Source organism: Monomorium pharaonis, chromosome 10, assembly GCF_013373865.1.
Source record: "Monomorium pharaonis isolate MP-MQ-018 chromosome 10, ASM1337386v2, whole genome shotgun sequence".
In the NCBI taxonomy this organism is placed as follows: Eukaryota; Metazoa; Arthropoda; class Insecta; order Hymenoptera; family Formicidae; genus Monomorium; species Monomorium pharaonis.
The window spans coordinates 9,434,261-9,447,111 of NC_050476.1; positions in this window are offsets into that span (position 1 = coordinate 9,434,261).

The following is a 12,851-nucleotide window of genomic DNA, read 5'->3' on the forward strand; positions in this document are numbered from 1 at the left end:
CAAAGATAAAAATGGAATTCGGAAGCGCTTCACTCGGCTGAATGACATCACAGTTATTGGAGAATGCAAAATAATTGACTTCTTCAATCGGTGTCAATAAATTTTCCAAGTATCGATATTTGGCTTATTGTAATGATTTCGAGTACACATACACATTCTCAAAATGTACTCCATGCGGACTTTCCAACAAGCTTATTAATACGTTTGTCTTGCCACAATTTGACGGACCGCAAATTATACCACGTATAGAACTCGGCAACATGTTTCCATGCCTCCGTATTTTTCTTTCGGACATTATTCTGTCATCGAAATTTGTTACTTTAATTGCTGGTGAATGTTGTACGAACCGCATATTTTCTCCCTCTATGCTCTGATAAAAACTGACAAAAATTATAATAAGACCGATCTATTTATAGAGACGCACCGAGAAAAATTGTTCAGTATGTAAAATGTTTCTCATATTGTCACATCCCTCCGATATACTCGATTTGAGTGCCGAGCAGTTAGAATTCGTGTCGAAACCTATTCTGCTACGCGTGTGTAGCAATTATATCGAACACGTGTGGAACAGGCTTCCGGAACATATAAAGACTGATACGGAGATTCGAAGCCATCGTCGTTGCTACGAACATTACAATCAATCGTTGCACCAGACGCACATCGACGGTCCCACACCGTTGATAAAGAATTGTCGCGAATGCCAGCGGTAGGTCGCGGCTTGTTAAATCGTGCGATAAATGCGCTTCCTTTCGAACTGCACATACCAGGATATCAATTTTGCGGTCCAGGTACTAGGCTGAAAAAGCGATTGGCCAGAGGTGATCGGGGTATTAATCCGTTGGACGCGGCGTGTTGCAAACACGATATTGCGTACTCCCGGAGCAACGAACTCACCGATAGACACGCAGCTGATAATATACTCGCTGCGGAAGCGCGAAAACGCATTACAGCGAACGATTCGACTTTCGGAGAAAGAGCTGCTGCAGCAGCCGTTTGGGCAACTATGAAAACTAAGACGAAAATCGGTATGGGTTTAAAAAAGAAAAAAAGTGATAAAAAGAAGAGAGCGAGTAAACGAATACTTCCGGTAGCGAAACGCGGCGGTGTTTTACCCATTCTACCGCTGTTGGGCGTTCTCGGGTCGTTGGTCGGTGGAGCGGCGGGAGTTGTGAATGATAACAAGGCAGCGCAGCGTCAGCTGAACAAATTGAAACGTCATAATCGTGTCATGGAAGGTCATGGAGTTTATCTCGCTCCATATAAGCGTGGACAAGGAGTGTCGACGAAAAAAGAAAAACGTCAAAAAGACGTTAAAAATGCCAAAAAGTGCAAGTACCAACACACAATTATTACAGTTAGCGAAACGTATGCGCATTCCACACTTTAGAGGAATTTTTATGCGTACAGCATTACCAACGGCTGGAGCATATCGAAACGAGAGCGGTATTGTAAATTTAGATAACGCTGAAGGATCAGGTACACACTGGGTGGCATACGCAAAGAGAGGAAATCGCGCTATATACTTTGTTAGTTTCTGCAATCTTAGACCACCGAAAGAACTGGTGCAATATTTAGATGTAACGCGGATCGAGTACAATCACACGTCTTATCAACGTTATGATCAAAGCAACTGCGGTCAACTATGTCTGCGTTTTCTTCAAACAGTTAGTAATCAATTTAAAGGCTAACATTGTTCAATTTAACTCAGTATTCGTTTCAACATGTCACTGACGTTTACGCTAACTGGCAAGAGTAGCATCCTCGCGGTAAGCTATTTTCCAGCCGTAGATTTGAGCGATGGCGATTATGAGCTCGGTCTCACAGATTTTGAAACATACTATACCGTACCAGGGTAATGAAAATGCAAATTAAAAAATAATGCATTACTTATTATTTTTTTAATGAATAATTATTTCTTTACTCATTAATTATTAAAAAAGTAATGCGTAATAAAAAAAATCGCATTACTTATTTCAAAAGTAATGCGTAATAAAAAATATTGCATTACTTATTAAAAAAGTAATTTGTAATGAAAAAAATCGCATTACTTATTAAAAAAGTAATCCGTAATGAAAAAAATCACATTACTTATTAAAAAAGTAATGCGTAATGAAAAAATCGCATTACTTATTAAAAAAGTAATGCGTAATAAAAAAAATCGCATTACTTATTAAAAAAGTAATGCGTAATAAAAAAAATCGCATTACTTATTAAAAAAGTAATTTGTAATGAAAAAAATCGCATTACTTATTAAAAAAGTAATGCGTAATGAAAAAAATCGCATTACTTATTAAAAAAGTAATGCGTAATGAAAAAAATCGCATTACTTATTAAGAAAGTAATGCATAATTAAGGATCTTTGCATTAGTTATTAAAAAAGTATTTTTTAATGAAACCGAAATGCATTTCAAAAAGTAATGCATTATTTAGAACCCTGTACCGTACCTAATGTAAATTCGTCGAATAACAAATTTTATTATGACAAAGACGACAAGGAAATTACAATTCCCGAAGGATCGTATGAATTGCGTGATATAGATAGATATTTGAAACGCACAATTTTACAATCTCATCCCGATGTTGTGGAAAAGAGAACGTTTCACAAAGAAGATGAAGAAGAGAGCGAATATCCGGTGGTGATTTGTGCTAACAATAATACAATGAAGAGTGAAATTATGTGTGCTTATCAGATAAATTTCTTTAAACCTAACAACGTTGGATCGCTGTTGGGATTTTCATCGCGACGTATTCTTGAATCGCGAATGTGGCATGAATCGGATGCACCTATAAATATCATAAACGTAAACATTATTCGCATAGAATGTAACGTGACTGCGGGTGCGTACAGCAACGACAAGTGCGTACACACAATACACGAATTTTCGCCGAGGGTACCACCAGGATATAAGATATCGGAAACGCCTGCACAGATCATTTACCTTCCAATCGTCGCACGGAACATTACTGATTTGACGATTCGCATTGTGGATCAGGACGGCCAATTACTCGATTTTCGCGGAGAGGAGATTACCGTTAGATTACACGTACGAAGACGATAACGTGAGATGCTCGTGTTGAATGAGCAGGTGAAGGACACAATTTTTACATCAATCAAGAATATTCGACCGTGTGACATAAATTGTACGACAGTTAAAAATATTCGATCGTGTGATAAAAAGAAACTCTCCGCGTCAAACGTTGAATTTTTAAAATCATTGGGATTTGTCGTACGAAATATCTAAGATGTCTAACATCTTGAACATTGGAGGCGAGCCGATCTTTGACGACAGTATCGTCAAGATTGAGACTCATACGTACAATCCGTACGCCAATACCACTTTTAGATACAGCGATGAAATAAGGATACCCATACAACAACAGGATTTATACACGTTACCATGTGAAAGTTTTCTCTACGTCGAAGGAAGATTGGTGATGAAGAAGAAAGACGATAAGGATAAAGATGAGATAAATCTCGGAAATAATTGCGTGGCGTTCATATTTGATAAAATTCGATACGAACTCAACGGTGTGGAAATTGATCGCAACAGAAACGTTGGAATAACCATCCTCCCGTATCTCCATGTATCGTTATCATATGACAAAGCAGTAATTATACAGAATGCAGGATGGGAATTTTTGTAAAACCTACCCAGACAGCACAGGACATCCTATAGACGTTCATTTTGTGTCCATTTTGAGTCCACACATCGTATGTCCGATTTCAGACATTAATCAATGGCCAATATTTGGACGTCTATAGAATATTCGATCTTGGGCCTGTATTGTCGATTTTTAATTATTAAAATAGTTTTAATTACTATCTCAATACACACGATATTTCCGGACCCTTATACAATAAGTTCCAGTAAACATAAAACATAGCAGCAACATTGCAGCAATGTTATAACATTGTAGCAATATTACAGCAATATTACAAAATTGCCGCAATGTTGCTACAATATTCTGTGTTTGCTGGCGTCGTTCGTGTCCGTCCTTAATTTTTATCATTCTATAAATATATAGAAATTATTAAATGATTTGTATGTATCATCAAAATATATGTATATATTTATATATGTAATATTTTCAAATTTTATCGGTGCCTATATATATTTTATATATAACTTTAAATATATTTATAATATCAATCTGTATTATTAATAAATAAATAAATATGTATATATATACATTATAATATATAATATATACATAAATCTCTTAATTACAATAATTTATAATATTGATTTATTATGTTGTATTTTGTTTCATATAATAAATATATAATTTGATTCTGTATTTCAAATTTATTATTGCTCATAATCTTCTCCTTTATATTTTTTAAACATTTATTTTAGCAATAATTACGAATACTAGAACACTAAAAAATATGTCCATTTGAGGTCTTTTCAAATCCATTTCTGGTCCATTTCAGGTCCTTTTTTGGATGTCCACTGGACGTCCGTCGAATCTTATTTGGTTACTCAATGGACGTCCCGATGTCCAAGCTCGGACGTCCAGTGGACGTTCAATGAATGTCCATGTACTGTCTAGGTACCGGAAGGATACTTTAACTTTTCCGTACAACTTAGTGTATTACTGGGCTTTTGCGAAGATTACAAATGCGTGATTGTTAACGCTCGTCACGAATTGATTTTGATACGAGCGCGCAACGATAACAATTCCATCGTTGAAAATTCCACGGTTCAACCGGAAATTGAATTATTTAAAGTGCAATGGCGAATGCCACATGTTACGTTAAACGAAGTCAACAAATTACCTTTGCTGCAAGCTTTGGAGAGTGGACAATGTCTAAGTATGAGTTTTCGCTCTTGGGATCTGTACGAGTACCCTTTGCTGCAGAGTACGACGAAACATTCATGGGCTGTCAAAACTGCAATTCAGCTCGAGAAACCGCGCTTCGTTATCTTTGCACTGCAGACGAAAAAATATCATGTCTCAAGATGCGACAATCTTTGACGACTATAATTTGACTAACGTAAAACTTTATCTAAACTTCGAATTTTATCCATATGATGATTTGAATTTAGATTTTCGTAAATCTAGATATGCCATTCTGTATGACATGTATCGACGTTTTGGTAAATCTTATTATGGACAGTGTGAAACGCTGCTCAACGTAATCACATTCCTGGAAAAAGAACCTTTTGCGGTCATTGACTGTTCGCAACAAAACGAATCCGTCAAGAGTGCTACCGTATATGTGCGCATAGAAGTTGATTGCAAAGAGAATGTTCCCGCGAATACTACCGCTTATTGTCTCATTTTACATGATCGTGTAATTGAATACTGTCTGTTATCCAAAATCGTAGTGCGCAAAATCATGTAACATTAAACTGATAAAAACTGAGATATTTGATGTTAAGGTACAGTCTTGAAAAGTTACTCATCATGATTGTATCAACATTTGTGGATCTGCAAGGATTCATTGTCGATAAAAAATTTGTCGTGAAGAAAATGGCGGTACTCAGAAAAGGAACCGTTCTTATTTTTGCGAGCCCCATGCCATGGCAGGTTCTTACAAAATCCGACAAGTCTTGCGCTTCTTGGTTGATTGCCTATCATAGATTGCGATGGAAAGACGGGATGATCCTGTACAGCATGACGAAACGTCTGATTACATCTGCTGTAATACGGAAGAGGATAACGACAATGTTATCGTATACGTTAAGAAACATATCAGAAACGAGAATGGTTGGCGGACATGCTCGACATCGATGACGGGATATATATCAAGACATTGGATGCAGATTACGAAGACATTGAATCTTTGAATAATCTAGATGTTAGTAATACTATACGATGTGAAAAACACGTTAAGAATTGCGCTTTACAAAATGTATTTAAAATATTTAACTGGTGGTCGCAACAGAATAGGGAAATTTTTTCAAAATAAAGAAAAATGAAACGCAATAAAATGTTTATTTCTACCCTTTCCTGTACATATAAGATATAAGATATATACACTCACTCGAAAAAAAAGCGGTACACCTAAAATTTGTCAAAAAATCACTAAGCTTCCAATGACGATAACTACGCGAGTAATAAAGATAGAAAGGTTTCTAAAAAAAAAATTAAAGCTTCAAATGTCTACTTTAAGAATTGATTTAGTAAAATTTTGCGTAATAATTTTTTTCAAAATGGCGTATGACAAAGCGAGAGCATGCGAAATTGAAAAATATTGGTCCGAGTTTGCGACGATCCATGGCGTGAGGCAAGTATTGCAACTTAATGGGATAAAAAGCATGCGATAATACAGTTTTCCCTTCAAAATGCTTTTTTACTCGTCTCGATACGATGATTTTTCGCTGAGATATGCGCATTTAAAGTAAAAAACTGCCTTTTTATTCAAATGCGCATATCTCAGCGAAAAATCATCGTATCGAGACGAGTTAAAAAGCATTTTGAAGAGAAAACTCTGTATTATCGCATGCTTTTTATCCCATTAAGTTGCGATACTTGCCTCACGCCATGGATCGTCGCAAACTCGGACCAATATTTTTCAATTTCGCATGCTCTCGCTTTGTCATACGCCATTTAAAAAAAAATTATTACGCAAAATTTTACTAAATCAATTCTTAAAGTAGACATTTGAAGCTTTAATTTCTTTTTTTAGAAACCTTTCTATCTTTATTACTCGCGTAGTTATCGTCATTGGAAGTTTAGTGATTTTTTGATAAATTTTAGGTGTACCGCTTTTTTTTCGAGTGAGTGTAGATGTATGAAGTGGAATATGATACGTTTAATATGCTCTTCGACTGAGACAATTCATATAAGACGATCTCGTTGATAAATCACGTACAATGATGTGCAGATAAAAAATTCCATGAAGCTAACATGACTTTTTCTATTCATTTCACAAGTGATAGTTCGATATTGGTTCGATAGCTGTATGATGCAGTTCGATAGCTGTATGATGCAGTTTGATAGGTATATGATGCAGTTTGACAACGGTTCGATAGCTGTATGATAACGTTCAATAGTGGTTCAAAGCTGTATGATATCGTTTGATAATAGTTGAATAGTAGTTAGCAGTTCTTTAATTGAGGCGTTGACCGAAGCGTTGACCGAAACAACATTATATAAGACGATCTCGTTGATAAATCACGTACGTTTTGTTAGACAACAGTTAGCGCAGATAAAAAATTCTACGAAGCTGACGTGGATGAGAACATGCTTTTTTCAAATTTATTTCTCAATTGATTCAATTGGGGTTTGATAGATACGTTCGGCTGCTGTACGATGCGGTTCAATAGTTCGATATATGATGCGGTTCGATAGTTGTATGATGCTGTTCTATAAACGTATAAAGCGGTTTGATAGCGGTTCGATAGCGGTTCAATTGTAGTTCAATTGTGGTTCAACAGATGTGGTTCGATGGTGCAGTTTGATGCAGTTGATGTATATGAAGTGATTCAATATGATACATTTAATACGCTCTTTATGGTGCTGTTTTGCAAAAATGCTTTACTTCGACGGAGACGTTGACCGAGGCAACATAATATAAAACGATCTCATCGTTCTTTTTAGACAATGGTGCAGTGGTAAGCGCAAATAAAAAATTCTACGAAGTTGACATGGCTTTTTCAAATTTATTTCTCGAGTCACGTACATCTTCACTATATAATGACTGGGTCTGCTCCTCAACGTTAGTCAAAAGTCTTCTCGCTCGTGTCGTTGTCGAATAGAAGTGCCAGCAATATGCCGAATTTCCATCATAAATTGCGTGTCGAGTATCCGATAGTTGGTGTATGTAAACATTATAACATATAGTTTAAATTGCAAGCTTTACGTTATGTTGGAAGTATAATATTTTAACATTAATGTTTAGTATGTATTTTTTGGTGATACACCCATTATCCAAATGTCACAGATTTATGCTCAAATAAATATTAGAATACCAACCGCAAGGCATAGGACTCTGCATCTCCACGATATGGTGTCAATTAGAGCACCTCTTGGTGAGCAGGTATGTTTTATTATTTACCATATTTTTATATCCTTTAAATTATTTTTAAATTATTTTTAAAAGTTATAATATTTTTAAAAATGCTATTTTTAGCCCTATTTCTCGTAGCGATTTGTTTTGGATACAGCTCTAATGCAACGCGATTAAATTAAAAATGTCTTTTTTCAGCCGTATTTTGGTAGGGATGAAATCCGCATACCGGGGTTTATGAACAGCACGGTTGACACAATACTTTCGCCGAATTGATCAATGGTGAAATAATCTAAACGTTGAACTCACGTTTGAGTGCCCTGACGTATGGGATCTGAGGAGACTCTTCGACATGAAGCCGCTGTATGATGATCGAGAAATCTGGGAGTGATTTCATTTTATACTTTATTACTTTTATTTACTTTTATTTTATTATACTTTTTTATTATACTTTTATATTTTTATACACGCATGGTAATATTTTTTAGAATACATTTTTATATTATACTTTATATACTTTTTAAACTTTATATATATATACATTATATTGTGTATTTTTATATTATACTTTATACTTTATATAAATATGCTTTTATACTTTCAAATATATAAATTTATACATTGTAACCGTGCTCGCGAGCGACGGCCAACTTCGCCTCCGTCCCTGGTTGCGGCCCTTAGCCGCCCGGGTGTCGAGGCGACCTTTTCTAGCAAAGTTTTCTACACAAATATTCGGTTGAGCGCCAGGTACGTTAAGCGTATCACTCTGTTTACACCAAATCACAAATTGTCGTTACGTTAATAAGATCGCGGAAAAGACGGGCGCTCGTTAGGCGACCGGGGCGTTAGCGGCTCCGATATCCAGCTGCTCAGCCCTAAAATGGCAGAGGGGGAGGTTCGGCGCGGGTGGATGGAATCGGGAACGTGAGAGAACTATTGAAGCCACATAAATTTAACAATAAACTTGCTTTTCAAAATTTTTGCAAATTTTATTAACGATGTAAGGCATGTGGGTTATATACATCTTCTCCATTGTATCATCAAGCTTCTAATGCTTTGGAAAGGTATCAAAGAGGATGAAATTTAATATCTACAAATATAAATTCAAAAAAATATTGTTATATTTATTATTTTGTTAACAAAAAATTGAATTTTTTGATTAATATATACTATGCACTTACTCATTGCTTACATCATCATACACATCTTTTATATTACAAATATTATTTTAAACTCTGAATTTTAATTCTTTTTTAAATAATCGAATATTCTCCGCATGATCATCGGCAGAATGATCGTGCTTTTTAGTTTGACGAAATCTTTCATTAATTAATTTTCCTCGTTCAGGATATCCCTTTTTTTGTGTTTGCACGCTAAATATCTATAATTAAAAATTAAAGAACTAAGGAATACATTTTATGAATTTTGAAATAGTATGCATAATGGAATATAAACGATATAATAATGTAATAATTTATTAATATAAAGTAATGTAATAATGTATTTGCGTACACACTGTCCGTTTTCCATTATACACTTTTTCACATACGTATGAATATCCATTATATTCGTGTTTTAAGTAAAAAACATTTGCAATTGTATAAAAATTTGTTTCAAGTACATATTAATAAAAAATTCAAATTATATTCATTTTGTAATTATAATAAAAATTAAATTTATAATTAAAAGTTTCTGCACACACACACACACGCGCGCGCACATAGACACATAGTTTGAACAACCAAAATAATTTTTTCTATTCATTTTACTCAAAAAATTAAAATTTGTTTAATGTCTCTATAATTTGGGAATTTTACAATATCTCAAGTCTTAAGTTCCAAGATTTTGACTTTTCGGGACAATTCCTCGAGTTTTAAATTTCGGGATTTTGACTTTTCGGGACAATGTATCATGTCTTAAATTTCGGGAATATAGTTTTTCGGGACAATGCATATCCTCTCTTTTTTGTAACTGTAACGATAACATAGTTACAATTTTTAGTAACGGTAACGAATTTAATAATTACTTTTTATAGTTTGAATTTTCTACTTATGACGTATCATAATTTTTACATTTTCAATCTTCACTCAACCAATATTCACAATTAAAATCGTCTTATAAAAATAGTTTTAAAATATCACATATCAATAGGCGCTTTTAGCAGACGGAGCGGATAAGGGAGTTAATTCTGTATTTCTAAAGAAGTGAAAATGTAAAAAATGAGTAACAGTGATTGGTATATATTGTTTCTAAAAGTATTCTCCAATCAGTGGAGACAATGCTCTTCACTTTTCATATTTTCACTTTCTTCAGAAATACAGAATCGACCCGCAGTGAGCGCTCAGTAATTCTTTATTATAATTGGTTTCTGCTTTTCCAATGAAAAACTAAAGTCAAGAATCAATCGTATTAGAAAATTACTGAGCGCTCACTAATCCGCTCCGTCTGTTGAACACGCTCAATTACAGAGTTGTAGCTCTTCTAAAAAAACTTTATAAATATCGGTCTTTAAGTTTATTGTCCAAAATTAAGAAAATTATTTATTAAATTCAATAACTCTACCAAGCAGCGCAGCTGTTAAGAAAATATTTAGTATTGGTAATACTGCTTTATCACTTTGTAGAGGTAATCTGAATGATATAATGGACTAATCAACTTTTATTAAAAATTAATAAAAATTATCAAATTTAACGAATTTATATTTTGTAAAATAATTCATAATCCTATATCCTAATCCAAATAATTCTTGTAATTTTATACATTTTAAGAAAACAATTGTAAGTTTAATTAAATTATATTAAGAATAAAAATATATATTTGGCTATATTTATAATTTAATTAACTAAAACTTTTTCATTTACATTTTGAGTATTTTGAAACTTTGTTTAAAAAATGTTTTATTTTGAAAATTAAAAAAATATGTTATGTTAATATTTTAAATTAAAAAATATTTCAAATTTACATCCTCAGAGAAGAGTATATAACACCCTAGATCCATGGCACTTAACAATGTAGAAGCAAACAACGTAAGACCTAATTTTTTAATTGTTCGGTTCCACATGGATTTTCGGCATTATGTAATTCGTAAAAACTTTTTTTATTAATAACTTTTAAACAAATAACAGCGACTAAAATTTTTTGAAAATCACTTAGAATAACCTAAACAATATGTGCTAAAGTAAAGCTGATTAGAGCAGATTTTATCAATATTTATCCTTTCTTCTAATGTCGGTTTTTATTGGGTTCTCTGCTATTTTAGAAATTGATCAGTTTTTTAAATTATTTTTCCCGTACTCTTCGCTAAAAATGCTTCCTACTACTTTTGTTTTGAAATGCTAAACTTATCGTAATCGCCCTCAAGTGGTACCATCATTTGATGTATTTATTGAAAGTATAAAACTTTTATGTAAAACATTTTCTCCTCAAATGTCTTGTCTGCAAGAGCCGGGTCGTGTGTAGTCAGTAAAAATATTGGTTTTCTGGAAAGTATTTTATCCTAAAGTAAAACATCTTAAAACACAGGCACACAAAAAAAAGTGGTTGGTCCGGCGGATTAGACTAGTCAATCCTTATGTATTTCAACCCGATGAATCCGAATCCAAGGTCAGAATTGCAAAGTTAGCTCGCATTTCCTAACTTCAAAAACAATTTTTTTTAATGTTAGTCTGGCGGACCAGACTAGTCAATCCTTATGTATTTTGACCCGCTGAATCCGAATCCAAGGTCAAAATTGCAAAGTTAGCTCGCATTTCCTAACCTTAAAAAAAATGTTTTTTAAATCTTGGTCCGGCGGATCAGACTAGTCTATTTTTATGTATTTTGACCATCTGAATCCAAATTCAAGGTCAGAATTGCTGAATTGGCTCATTTTTTCCTAACCTCAAAAAACACCTTGTAAAAGCAGTTTGGATCACAAATGTATAATCCGGGAACGTGCAGGCTTGCGTAACCACATTACCCGGGGAAAATTTTCTAGGAAACCACAAAAGTGAAGATTACAAGTAGCGGAAATAATGGAAAACTATAGAAAACTAGGTTGCCTAATGAATCTTAAGTTGCATTTCTTAGATTCTCATATAGACTACTTCCCAGAAAATCTAGGTGCTTATAGTGAAGAACATGGAGAAAGATTTCATCGGGACATCAAAGAGATATAGTATCGATATCAAGACAAGTGGGATGTGAATATAATGGCTGACTTCTGCTGGACGCTCAATCGTGATGTCTCTGTGAAAGGAAAGAAACGTAAGAGAAAACCATTGCACAGAATCTTCGAGAATAAGAGATATAAGAAAAAGGGAGTGAATTTTCTACGCTATTTACAAAAGCTCAAACTTGTCATACGTATTGAATTTTTTCCGGGTAATGTGGTTATGCAAGCCTGCACGTTCCGGATTATACATTTGTGATCCAAACTGCTTTTACAAAGTGTTTTTTGAGGTTAGAAAAAATGAGCCAATTCAGCAATTCTGACCTTGGATTTGGATTCAACGGGTCAAAATACATAAGGATTGACTAGTCCTCCGGACCAACCACTTTTTTTTTGTGCACCTGTGAAATTCTCTTAAAATTTCAAATTGATGGGATCATGCTATGGGAGTGATCCTCGGCCGAAATGCTCACGATTATGCTAGGAAAAATGAGTCACGCGTAAGCCTAGCCGAAAAGAAAACACAGCAGTGCACTCGTGAGACAAAAACTTTCCGTATAAGCAGCAAATCGATGTCCTGGATATTGCAACTGCAGCTGAGGATTTACTGTCAATGCAAGTTGAAAAAAAAATTCTATCTATGTTTTATAAGTATTTAAAACTTTAAACGCGTTTTTCTCAAAACAGCATTTTTCAAGTCGTGACCACGATTATTTAAAAATTATTGCACTAATCCAAACA